This window comes from Pithys albifrons, chromosome 4, assembly GCF_047495875.1.
Source record: "Pithys albifrons albifrons isolate INPA30051 chromosome 4, PitAlb_v1, whole genome shotgun sequence".
NCBI classification, from domain to species: Eukaryota; Metazoa; Chordata; class Aves; order Passeriformes; family Thamnophilidae; genus Pithys; species Pithys albifrons.
In genome coordinates, this window is record NC_092461.1 from 34,292,362 (window position 1) to 34,305,836 (window position 13,475).

A 13,475-nucleotide genomic window follows, 5' to 3' on the forward strand; every position below is an offset into this window, starting at 1 on the left:
TCTAGAGCCTTCTCTTCTCCAGGTTGAACAATTCCAGCTATCTCAGCCTGTCTCCACAGGAGAGGTTCTCTAATCCAGAGTATCTTTGTGGCCTCCTTTGGACCTGCTCTCACAGGTCCTCATCTTTCTTGTGTTGAGGAAACCAGACCTGGACACTGCACTTCAAATGAGGTCTCATGACAGACAGCCCATACGTTGCTAAAGGTAACATTGGATATTTAAGACATTTAAATTGAGCTGAAAGACAATGTTCAACACCTACTGAAGAATTATGTCTTTCTGAAACAGCAGGTGGCCAGCCACAATATACAGTATTTTATAAGGTACTGGATGCACATCTTTAAGCAGATGAGTGGCTGGTGTACCTGTCTGTGTCTCTGTAAGCCACTATTGAAATACTTACTACCATCAATATAGCTTATTGAGCTAGATTACCTATAGGTAGACAGATAGGACATGATTTGTACACTAAACATGTCTAATGCTGTTTGAGATGCCCTATGCACCTTATCCGCTCCCCAAACTCTGATCCAGAAGGACTTGTGTCTTTTGGACTTCCTGTGTTAGATCTGTGACTCCTGTTGCAGACTTCTGAGGGCACAGTAAGTGCAGATGCCTATCTTCTGATAACAGAATTGAGCTCATGTTAGCTCAATACCTGAATGGATTTTCCACCTGTGCTGTACCAACACAATATTCCCTGACCAAAATGGAGTTTAGAGACATCTAGTGCCCTTACAGATACCCAAATGTAGGGACTCAGACTGAGTCCTTCTCTTTATATCTCAGCCAAAACCTTAACTGGGTTATAACCCATCCAAAAGATAACAAAGGCTTCCACTTTATTTTAATACATATTAAAAATAAAGCAAGTTTCTATTCATGCAATAGACAGGTACTTAGAATGTTGTCTTCAGACAAAGCTGATCAACATTTTATTCACTTCACTTCAGATATTTAAAACCATATCACTTCTTTCCTGAAGCATATTTATGCTAGCAGTCTGTAAAATAGTCTGCTGTGAGAGCTAAGAAGGAAGAATAGGGGTTTATCACCCTCCTGTTTGTGCTGTTGTAAATAAAACAATGAATGAGACACAGAGAAAAGGAGTATGCCTTGATGTATCCAAGTGTTTCAGCTTTCAAGCAGAGGAAAAACTGCTCTTGTTTAACTGCTGTGAACAGCTTCTCTAGCTCATATTACACATCCACTTGATATAATATAAATAATTATTTGGTAGATCACCTATACACATCAGGACTTGTTTTCTAAGAGCTTCTGCCCTCTATTTTAGATTAGCATTTTAGCACCAACACTTCCCAGAATGTTCTCTAAATGACATAGTACTCTTGCTTCCCTCCCACATCCTCTTTCCTCCTATAAGGCAGGAAGCAGCACTCATAACAGAGCTTTTAAAGCTGTATGTATGCTCATTAGTGCTTTAGCCAATATATCCTTACTGTCTAACAAACAGGCCAAAAAAAAAATCTAAAGTAATTCTCTATTTTTTTCTTGTTGATTTCAAGACAGCATATGATTTTTGATCTCTTTCCTTTATTCAGATGTTATTTTTCATTAAAAGTATATTTTGGCTGATGTTAGCAACAAAGCTTAAAATTTAGCAAATTGACAGATAATTCTAACATTTGGTACTTTAAAAATGAATTAAGAGTTTAAATAAATACATAAATGGAAAGAACATGCTAAAACAAGTCCTGAGCGTAGAGGTTAACCCCCTAGATTTTCACATTCAAGTGACTACTTTAATCACTTAAAGACAGAAGACTTTACTTCTGTCTTCTCACCACCATGTCCGAATTATTTTCTGCAGAATAAGATATCAGGGACTGAAGGCCTGAAATATGCTCTGGCTTTGGAAAACTTATAACCCAGTGAACATGAAATATCCTAGACATTAGAGAATTTTAAATCTGAAGCTCTTTGATATGAGGCTGGACCTAAATCAGAGTCCTATAACTGCTCAGATGTTAGAAAAACATGTGGGTGGTTTTGCTGCCTTCATAGAGAGCAAAAACTGAAAAAGAGCTGATGACACTTTATTCATGCAATCTGTCCTTTCAGAGCAATTCCAGACATTATCAAAATATTTCTAAATTACTGAACCCCTCAAGTATTTCCAAAGGCAAAATCTAGTTTCTGGATCTGCATCAGCAGAGAGGCATATAGCTCTGCCAAAATTGAAGTGATCTTTGCTACCTGTGTGGATGTATCTCAAAATCTGGGAAACTTTCATCTTGAGGATGTGAATTAAAAGTTTTATTATAGCAGAATATCTCATGTAAATACAATTTTATTTCCTTGTCTTTTGATTGTATTTTTGGTTGCTTTTCATTTTGACTTGATCTTTTGTCCCAAACCCCGCAATAATTTGGATTAGATAAGTTAAATTTATATTCCCTACAGTTTTAGTCATACCTCTGGTGCCTGGAATAATTTAATCTTGCAAATGTCTGTCAACAAATGTATTTTTCCAAGGAAAGTCTGCATATAATTTACTTCTGTCAATATAGTTACATCAGGAAGATCAACTTGATGATTGCTGCTAGTAATGGTTCACTGAAACTACATGATCTGGTCTGTGTCATGGGTTAACCTCTGTGATGGTGTTTAGACAACTTGATTATTTGGATCCTTCAGAGAAAGATCTAATCTAGTGACTTTAGTGCATTGTTTTGACTAATCTTAAAATCTGTCTCTTATTGATGCGGTTCAGTGAGAGGAAGTTTGCTTGGGATCCAAACTACCGTGTGAGCTCACTACTTCCCCTTGCCAAATACAACCTGGCGGATGTTCATTCCTCAGGAACTGACTAATGTACTAGATGAAGAGTGCATGTGACAGCATGTCAGCTTCAAAAAGAAGAAAAATAAAAAAGGAAATGATTTGGAATAAATCATTTTCATTCAAGTGTACAGGAGAATGTGGCAGAGAATGAACAAATAGACATATTGTCAGACAAAAGGGAATGAGGGAAATTAGCTTTGCTATTCCCATGTCAATAATATTTTTCTGGAATATTTTATTATTTTCAACTTGAATAGGAATGTATTACAGAAAATTTGTCTAAGAGAAAGAAGTATACAGGATCTGGGAATCTACATATACCACAACTATTGAAGAAGGCTTCTGAAAATGTTAAATGGATTTTGTTGTTAAAAAGTGCAGAGCACTGACCTGATTTGTTCCTGGTGATGCCAAGAAGCTCAGTGTTGCTGTGGCTGAGTTTATTCTGACAACTATGAGATTATACATGTCAAGATGCAGTGATTATACATTTAAAGAAGCCATACTTTTGCTTTAGAAACATACTACTTTGTGAAAAGAAGGTTCTCTAAACAGGTCAAGTGTTTAAAACTGGATCCTTCATGCAGAAGAGGAAAGACCTTGTCTTCCAGTGTTTGCAGGATGTTATCAACTATCTTTACCTTGCAGTGCAGTCAGCTGTAGAGACCACTAGATTACCATTATCCAAAGACTGAGCAAGCAGTGAATTAATTTCTCTGTAGGAGAGAGTTCCTGGAGAGATTTACATACCAAATTAGCAAATTCACTGATCTGGCAATCCAGTGTGTTTTGCATTTTTATTCATTAGAAAGGTTTTCTTTCATTGTATTTATATTTTTGAAGTGAACTATTATGGCTTTGTCAGATGTGAAACTTCACAACCAGAGAAACAGAATTTTTGCTCTAGGAAGTAAAGAGCAGGAGCCAAAAATATAAAATTTTTCAACCTGAAATAAACCTTCATTATAGTTTCTAGTTAAGGCTTGACTTGCTCCTTACAAAGTCCAAAAAACTTCATCAAACTGTCTGTCCAAAATAACTTCAAAAGCAGTAGATGGGAGAAAAAAGGGAATCTCTGGGAAATACACAGTAACTTCTCGTTTTCCTTGTAGCCGTATAATTTAACACAGTAATAAAGGGAGGTATTTACTATTTTCCTTAATACCCTTTCACATGTTCTTTCAGCAAAGAAAGCTGGATCTGGGCTTGCAAAATAGGACTAACGCTGTGTGTGGGCTGACCTGGGCTGTCAGCCCACCAATCTGCTTTATCACTCGCCTTCTTGCAGGACAGATGTGAAAAATAAAACCAACACAATGAAAAAGGCCATGGGTCAACATAAGGACAGGGAGATCACTACCCAACTTCTGCCACAGGCAAACAAGACTTGACTTGGAAAGATTAACTTAATGCATTTCCAATTAATAACAAAGTAGTGAGAAACAAGAACAAAATTATAAAACGCCTTCCCCTTTCCCTGTTCTTCTTCACACACTCAACTTCTCTCCCAATTCATTTACCTCATCCCCTTCAAGCAGCCCAAAGAGAAAGAGTATACAGGTTAGAGATAGTTCCTAACACTTCATCTCTGCTTTTCTTTTGGACTCATACTTTCCCCCTGCTCCAGCTTGGGGCTCTTCCTAGGGGACACTGTCCTTCAGAAACTCTTCCAGTTCTGCCACTTCCCAAGGCCTGCAGTTCTTCAGAAAATGCTCCAACATATGTCCCTTCCAAAGGATGCAGTTCTTCACTTATTTACCACCTTTTTCCTTCCTGCCTATTCTTCTATTAGAATCACTATTTCTTCTTTCTCAACATTGGAAAAACCTATGGTCCCTTGGAAATAAAATCCACCAAAGGATATAGAACAGAGATATTTACATAAATACTTTGGCTGAGAGAGCCACTAGGCCAAAGGGTGCTGTAACTTGGTAATACAATTGTGAAAAGGTGTCACTAGGGTTCTTACATCTTTTCTGAGTACCCTCTTCTGCCCACTGACCTTTAGCTGGTGTCTCTGTGCTGTGTTCTTCCATACTCTTTAGATCTGACACAAAATACAAATTCACATGACAGAAGGAAGTGAACGACACTATGTTAAATGACAGACTCTTTTAATGATGTCAGTGTTTGAATTGTATTTTTTGCCTGGTTTATGATACAGGATCAAGCTGTTCAGAGTCTAGAAACAGGGGAGACAGAATGCTCCAGTTCTTGAAACAGAACGTTAAGGTGTCAGTAATTTATGTCAATGTTACCTTGGAAAGGTGAACAGTAACCATGGTGTGTAAAAAGGTGTCAGGTTTGCGAGAAGTTAGGTGGATAGTGAAAGGAGACTACATAAGACAGAAAGCAAAAGTCACAATAGAAAGTCTGATTACACACATCTGCTTTCTTCCTTTGCATCTGCTGATGGCAATTTTTCACAGTATGGGTGTGTCTTTCGAGCCTATGCAGTGGATTTTTTAGGTGAGGCACAGCGAGCGCGAAAGTGGCCCCACCATTTAACTCCAAAGGTTCATCTGCCATTGCTAAGGGAATTTGGACAGTGACAGTGAAGTCCTCAGGACTAGAACCTACAGCCCCCGGTATTCCCAGGAGGTTTCCCATCCAAGTACTACCTGGGTCTGACCCTCCTTAACTTCTGAGATTTGATGGGATCAGCTGTCAGGGAGGCATTTAACTACCAATAAAGCAGTCAGCTTATGCATTCCGCTGCCACCAGATTGTGTTCCAGTTCCTAAACAAGTTACCTCTCCCGTGATGTCTTCAGTCCCCTAAATGTGATGACATAGAGGTATTCAAAGGTATGCTGTGAGCTGACAAATTAATGTCCAGTTCTGCCCTTTTCTAATTCAGGTTAATTATCCAAGACTGATACATTTCAAATGCATGGAATTAATCTTCTCTTATTTTAGCCGTCTTTAAACTAAGTGGTGAAGTTATCCATCTAGATTCTATACATAATCAGTAGAGTATGAGAGCTTCCATCAGAAAGTGATTCATGATGTCTATCTGGAATGTCTTTTTCAGGAAATACTTTTTGTTCTCCATGGGCTATAGAAAGAACCTTAGGCAGCAAGTTCTGGATACTTAAATCAGGTGGCTAAGTCTGCACACTATTTTGAAGGTGAGACTGTGTCATTCTGCCTGGCTAACTGGGACATGTGACAGTAACAGCCAGCATATTGCAATGCTGTAGAAAACTTTGTAAAATGAGTTCAAACATTGTTTTAATAACAACTTGAACTCCTAGCTATCTCTGCACATGTGTGTAAGGTTTGCTGCACTCTAATAGCTGCCCAGTTAATTTCCTGAAGAACAAACACCAAAAGGTAGGTCCAAACTCATGCTGTGTGTCACCAGTTATCATGGGAAGTATCAAACACAGCTGTCACCCACCATGTCCCTGCAGGCTGTCTTTAGGACAACATTTGAGAATATCCACAGGAGCTCAATTCCTTGGACTCTCCACAATGTTCATGTCTCTCTTGTACTGGAGAGTGCACAAACAGATGCAGGACTCCATGTGTGGTCTTACTGGTGCTGAGCAGAGGGAAGGTAAGAGAGTGAGTTAAATTTTGAGTAGATGCTGCTCCTGAGTTCAAGGACAAAAGAAACATGAAGAGAAATAGAAATCAGAGGGAAAATTAATTGCTGAAAGTATGCTGACCTGTTTCCATTTCACAAGAGGTAGCTCTGTTAAGCAAATACAGGAGATCAACAAACATTATATTGACAAAAAGATACAATGTGCTCCAAAATGTGGTCAAAATTGACATGACTGTTGCAATCCATTCTTTTTTCTGCTTCTTAGGAGGGAAAAATACTGCTTATGGTTAGTTGATTCACATGAAAACTACAACCATAATTTAGATTTTATGTTAATTTGGATAAGTTGGATCAATAAATTGAACTCCCTGTGAAGATACAGGAAAAGTGAATCTTTCCACAACTTTTGACATTGCTTCTTTTTTTAAACTTTTTTTAATTTTTATTTCTTAATTAGACCTATACAGGATGGGACAAGGCAGTAAAGCTTCAGTCTTTAGTTGTCTAATCAACATTGTAAACCAAAATCCAGCATTTCAATCACAGTAGAATCCATGCAAGCACTCTTCTACCCAGATGAATTATTAGAACAATCTGATTTATGAAATCTCAGTACTCAGATTCATCATGGTTAAAGAAATCCTACACCTGAAGCTTCAAGAGTAGAATTAAAATGTAACATAAACACCAGAACAAATATTGCATAGCTATTACCGTGATACAAATTTAATCAATAAATACGTTGACTGAAAATAAGGTTATTTTTCATTCTGAACCAAGAAGTGACAATTTTGAGTTTGGTATGAAAAAAAATTATCTAGCAGTGATTTTCAGTTTTTCTTCTGTCTCTCACTTCTCTTTTATTTTTTCTTTTTATTTTGCATTTCAGAAAGAAGTAAAGGAAAAGATGGAGAAAAGGAAGAAGGGAGAAAGGGAAGGGAGAAAGACAGAACATAGAAAGAACAAGAATGAGAAAGAAGATGACAGAGAAGAAAGAAAGAGATCATTGTTGCAATTTTTATTATTTTCATCCATCTTTTCCTTTCCTTCTCAAAGTATAAATAACAGCACAATGAAAAATGTTAAAAAAGATGATATGCTTTACTAGCTCACTTATACACACTGTATTTTGGGTTTATAAACAAACAAATTTATTAGGATTAATGCACAATGGATTTGCATGAGACTTTCAGACTTCCAACATTTTCTTAAAATTCATATCACCAGGATAATTTTTGATGAGAAAAAAATGCCTGCCCCTTCTAGATGTTAACATAAAACAGTATAGGGATAGGTAATATTTTTTTTTTAGAAAATCTGAGACTTTTCCTACAAGAATTATGGAGGAGCTCACACACACACACAGACACACACAGACACACAGACACACACACTTTTATATATTAATATAGTGACAAGTGTTGTACAACTTTATGACAATCCAGAATTCAAGCTTTCAGGTAACAGCTTTATTATTGTCCTCTTTATTTTGAAGTGCTTGCTACCAGACTGCTTATCTACAGATATTGCCCCTGTTCTTTTCTTTTACTGGAAACCTTATTGAATTAACTTTCTACTGTTACTCCTCAATAAACAGCAGGCCAGGATAAAATATTAATCAAACACAATGATTTTATTTTCATAAATCCACTTTAATATTAAATACATGTGCAAACCTCTCTCTCTTTGTATGCAAATAGAGATTATACATTTATATTGATATGTATTTCTGGGGAACGTAGTAGGAAACACAACAGCTTTTAAATTAGACATTCTAATTAGAGCAGTGCTATCATTCATCTACATATGGTTATAGAGAACAGTCTTGAAAAAAAACAGACAGGTCTTTGTTCTATATCTATTGCACTGGCCTTTTATAGATCTATATATCTATATATATGTATCTTAGATCTCTGGAGGATATAAATCAGCATAATGCACTGCTGCTGTTTTGTTGTGTATGACCTGAAGTTCTGATTCACTGCATGTACTGACATGCTATAGTTCTATGGATCTGGATAGTTTGTAGTCCCATTACTTGATTGAACTTAGAAAGTAGATCCTACTATTTTTTTATGTTATTATTTCAACTCAGCTTTTAAATAAACTCATAACTTCTAGTTAGTCCTTTGCCTATTTTATGCCATTCAATTATTTTCTACATTGTGCACATGAGATTCGTGCTATTAAGAAAGAACTATAATTACTTCTATCAGTTAACAATGTTATAGCTAAATGCCAGCTAAATTATTGAGAGAGGTTGCTTAGTGCTGTGAGGATAATCTGAACTGAAATGCTAGAAATGCTAGAATGTTCTCACCTATTTTTCACTGATAGATTTCTTACTTTCCTAAGGAGATCCATTACGACTCTGATTCAAGCTCATTTCCTTCATCAAATGAGGTTTGGAGATTTAAAAACAGAAGCAAACAGGTAGAAACAGGTGAACACATCTAGACGAAACAGAAACTAATCTGAGACAAAAATACTAGAAATCTCCAAGTGATCCAAGAGAATTTTGTGCCTCTTAATACAGCTAAAACAGTTTTAAGAAACTATATCATCCTTTTAGGATTATGACTGAGTTAATAGCCCACATACCCTGAGCAAACAGTTATATGAATAATAAATGAGGTCTAGAATCACAGAATGTGCTGGGCTGGAACGGATGCACAAGGTGCATCAAGTGCAACCCAAAGGCCTGCACAGGACCATCCAAATGCTTCTTGAGCTCTGTAAGGCTTGGTGCTGCCATCACTTCCTTGTGGAGCCTGTTGCAGTGCCCATTCACCCTCTGGGGTGAACTAACAGGCATATTATTTAACTGCACACTGTGTGTATAATTGATGCAGGCCGTGACACCACACCACAGCTTGCAATTAACTTATTCCATGCCCTAAACCACTAAATATCCTGACAGTTGTCTACAACCCCTAAGCATTCTACATCTGCTTCCCATAATGTGCCCCATACCCTCAGGCAGCAAACCCTCTCAATCCAAAGTATTTCTTGGCATTGACTCATTGTGCTGGGGTTTGCATCTGGAAAACTGGTCTGAAGGTGTCCTGGGGCAGCTCCCAGAGGGGGTCAGGCAGGGTGTCCCCTCCTTTGAATCCTTAATTTGGGCTTCCCCTTGTTATTGTGCTCCAGTGCTCTACTGGGTTTCTGCAGATGGGGCTCATGGACTCCTGGGCTGGACCTGGGAGCAGCTGAAGAAAAGTATTACCTGGTCACCTTGTCCTGCTCTCTTTGAGTTCCAGTGTGGGTTTGCATATGAACTCCCACCACACAACCTAATATTGCACATTCTTTGCTTTGATAGCTTTTCAAACATATTTAGTCCAGTCTGGCAGGTACAATAAAAATATGAATTCTTAAGTTAAGGAAAACTATGGTAGCTTAATAACTTTTTTTACTAAATATCTTTATTGCAAGATGTTGGACAGAAAGAAAACCTACCAGTGAAATAAAATAATAGGTTAAATCCAAGCCAACTCTGTCATAAAATAGAACAGCATTTTATAGTTATTCATTGCTCTGGTCCAGCTGGTATAAATTGAAATATCTCCGTCGATGCCAATTTATAGCAGATAATGAGCAATTTCAGTCTTTCAAGCATAGAAGAAAGAAAAATGAGATGTGGGAAATGAAGGAAAGATGACTTTCAGGATGTAATACATCAGAAAAAAGAAAGGCAAAATCCAGGAACTTGATACAGATGACAGTAGCATGTCAGTAATACTGTTTCGAGGTGCCAGCTGTCCTAAGTTTTTGTGCTGAGTCGCTACAGAATGTCCAATGTTAGCGGTCTTGTATGGAAACCCCCTCCTAGTCCAAATAAGAAACAAAGACCATACAGTATTACATCTATAAAACTCTTCTCTGTGTGTGCAGATGTGTGTATATGTATGTTTGTGTTATTCTTATTTAATGGCCTTCTCCGGGGACACCCCCTTGTCGCGGGGGAGAAGCTTGCATGCCCTCATGAGGTTGAGAGCTATGCTGGAGGTGGTTTGTGCCGCCGGTAGGGCCTCCCATGCCAGACAGGTCTCAGCTGAAGGGTCAGACAAAGTGTGTCCACGGGCAGGATGGGCTCGCTAGCCGTCTGGCAACCATCCTAGGAGAAGGACAACTCCAACCCCAAACCCGGGCAGATGGAGCTTGTTTAGCCCTGTAAGGCCATCCATCTACGAGAAGGATACTCTAACCAAACCTACGTCCTGAGGTATTCGCTGTCACTGTCCAAGCTCGCTAGGCCGTGGCAGATGAACCTCAGGAGTAAAGGGTGGGGCCAGTTCTGTGCACGCTGTGCCTCACCTAAAAAATCCATTGCACAGGCTTGAAGGGTTCACCCACATTGCAAAGCCCTGTAGCGACAGGTGAGGGTCGAAAACGGCAGGTGATAGGAAGCAGCTGGAAGCCGCAGACCCAACCCTGCATGCAGGCGGTTCAGGATATGGGTCATTAGAGACTTGACCCCGGAGATGACAGTCTCTTGCGGCAGCATCCTGAATGACCAAGCAGCGTTTTCTAGGGACAGCACTGCTTGCTCCACACGGAGAGGGGCCTAGCAAAGGTGGCCTAAACAAAGCTCATCTCCACACCCGGTTGGATAACCACGGCCAACCGGCATCTTCCATGCGGTCAAACAAAAACAAAGAGATTTCAAAGGCAGACACCTGCCTGCAAAGGTGTGCTCAAACTAACACTCGCATGTTGGAACATCAGAACCATGCTTGATACTGGGGATAGTGGACGTCCTGAGCGTCATTCTGCTCTAATTGCCCACGAACTGTCACGGCTCAACATTGACATTGCTGCTCTCAGTGAAGTTCGTCTTCATGAGGAAGGCAGCCTTAAAGAACATGGTGCTGGCTACTCACTCTACTGGTCAGGCAAACCCAAAACCAAAAGACACCTTTCGGGAGTTGGCTTCATGATTAAAAACTCCATTGCCTCCAAACTTGAAAATCTGCCGACAGGTCATTCCAATCGCATTATGTCCTTACGCCTGCCTCTACACAACAAGCAACATGTTGTTCTCTTTAGTGTATATGCCCCAACTCTCCAAGCTGACCCAGTGGAAAAAGACAAATTCTACACAGACCTGCGCTGCCTCACCCAAAATGTTCCTGCAGATGATAAGATCATAATCCTTAGTGACTTCAATGCCAGAGTAGGTAAGAATTCTGAAGCCTGGAAAGGAGTCCTGGGCAAGCATGGCGTTGGAAATTGCAATGACAACGGACGCCTCCTGCTAGAGTTTTGTGCAGAACGGCAGCTCACCATCACCAACACTATCTTTCAACAGAAAGACAGCCTGAAGACAACCTGGATGCATCCTCGATCCAAGCACTGACATCTCATTGACTATATCTTAGTACAACAGAGAAATGTCAGTGATGTTCATCATACTCGAGTGATGCTGAGTGCAGAATGTCAAACAGACCACCACCTTGTGCGCTGCAAACTTAACCTCCACTTCAAGCCCAAACCTAAGAGAGGCGGCATTCCAAGGAGGAGGCTCCAAGTAAGCAATCTTCAAACAGCCACAGTGAGAGACAGCTTCCAGGGAAACCTTCAAACTAGACTTAAAGATAATCCCATAGATCCCTCTACTGAAGCGCTTTGGCAACATATTGAAAGTTGCATCCTGCAGTCCTCTGAAGAGTCCCTGGGGTTCTCCTCCAAGAAAAACAAAGACTGGTTTGATGAGAACAATCAAGAGATCCAGGAATTGCTGAAGAAGAAGAGAACTGCTTACCAAGCACACCTTGCTCAGCCATCTTGCCATATAAAAAAAGCTGCCTTTCGTCTTGCATGCAGCAATCTCCAACAGAAACTTCGAGATATCCAGAACAAATGGTGGCTCGGCCTAGCAGAAAAGACACAACTATGCGCAGATTTGGGTGACCAAAGAGGATTCTATGAGGCCCTGAAAGCAGTGTACGGACCCACACACCAGGTTCAAAGCCCCCTAGTCAGCGCAGATGGTCAACTGCTTCTAACAGATAAAACCTCCATCCTGAACCGATGGTCTGAGCACTTTCAGACTCTTTTCAGTGCCAACCGTGTAGTTCAAGGCTCAGCAATTCAGCACATTACACAACAACCGGTGAAACATGAATTGGATGCAGCCCTTACTATGGGAGAGATACTCAAAGCCATACAACAGGTGAAAACTGGCAAGGCAGCTGGGGTTGATGGAATTCCACCTGAAATCTGGAAGCATGGAGGTCAAGTACTCCATGCCAAATTTCACGAGCTTGTTGTGCGTTGCTGGGAACAAGGGGAACTACCACCAGATCTCCGTGATGCAGTCATTATCACCCTGTACAAGAAGAAAAGAGAAAAATCAGACTGTTCAAATTACTGAGGTATTACTTTGCTCTCCATTGCTGGTAAAATCCTTGCAAGAATACTTCTGAACGGATTAGTACCCACTATTGCAGAAGATCTTCTACCTGAAAGCCAGTGTGGTTTCAGAGCCAATAGGAGCACCACAGACATGGTGTTTGTTCTCAAACAACTGCAAGAGAAGTGTGGGGAACAGAACAAAGGTCTCTATGTAACCTTTGTTGACCTCACCAAAGCTTTCGACACTGTGAGCAGAAAAGGCCTGTGGCAGATCTTGGAACGTTTAGGATGTCCCCCCAAGTTCCTCAAAATGATCATCCTGCTACATGAGGATCAGCGTGGACAAGTCAGATATGGCGATGCACTCTCTGAGCCCTTTCCAATAACCAACAGTGTGAAACAAGGTTGCGTTTTTGCACCAACTCTATTCACAATCTTCTTCAGCATGATGCTCCAAAGAGCCACAGCCGACCTCAATGAAGAAAACGGCATCTTCATCCGATATCGTACCGATGGAAGCCTATTCAACCTAAGGCGACTGAAGGCCCACACCAAGACCCTGAATCACCTTGTCCGTGAGCTGCTTTTTGCTGATGATGCCGCCCTCGTTGCTCACACAGAAGCAGCTCTGCAGCGCTTAACATCCTGCTTTGCAGAGGCTGCTGAGCTTTTTGGGCTGGAAGTCAGCCTGAAGAAGACAGAAGTTCTCTACCAACCTGCACCTCAAGAAGTCTTCCATCATCCTCACATCACCATAGGCA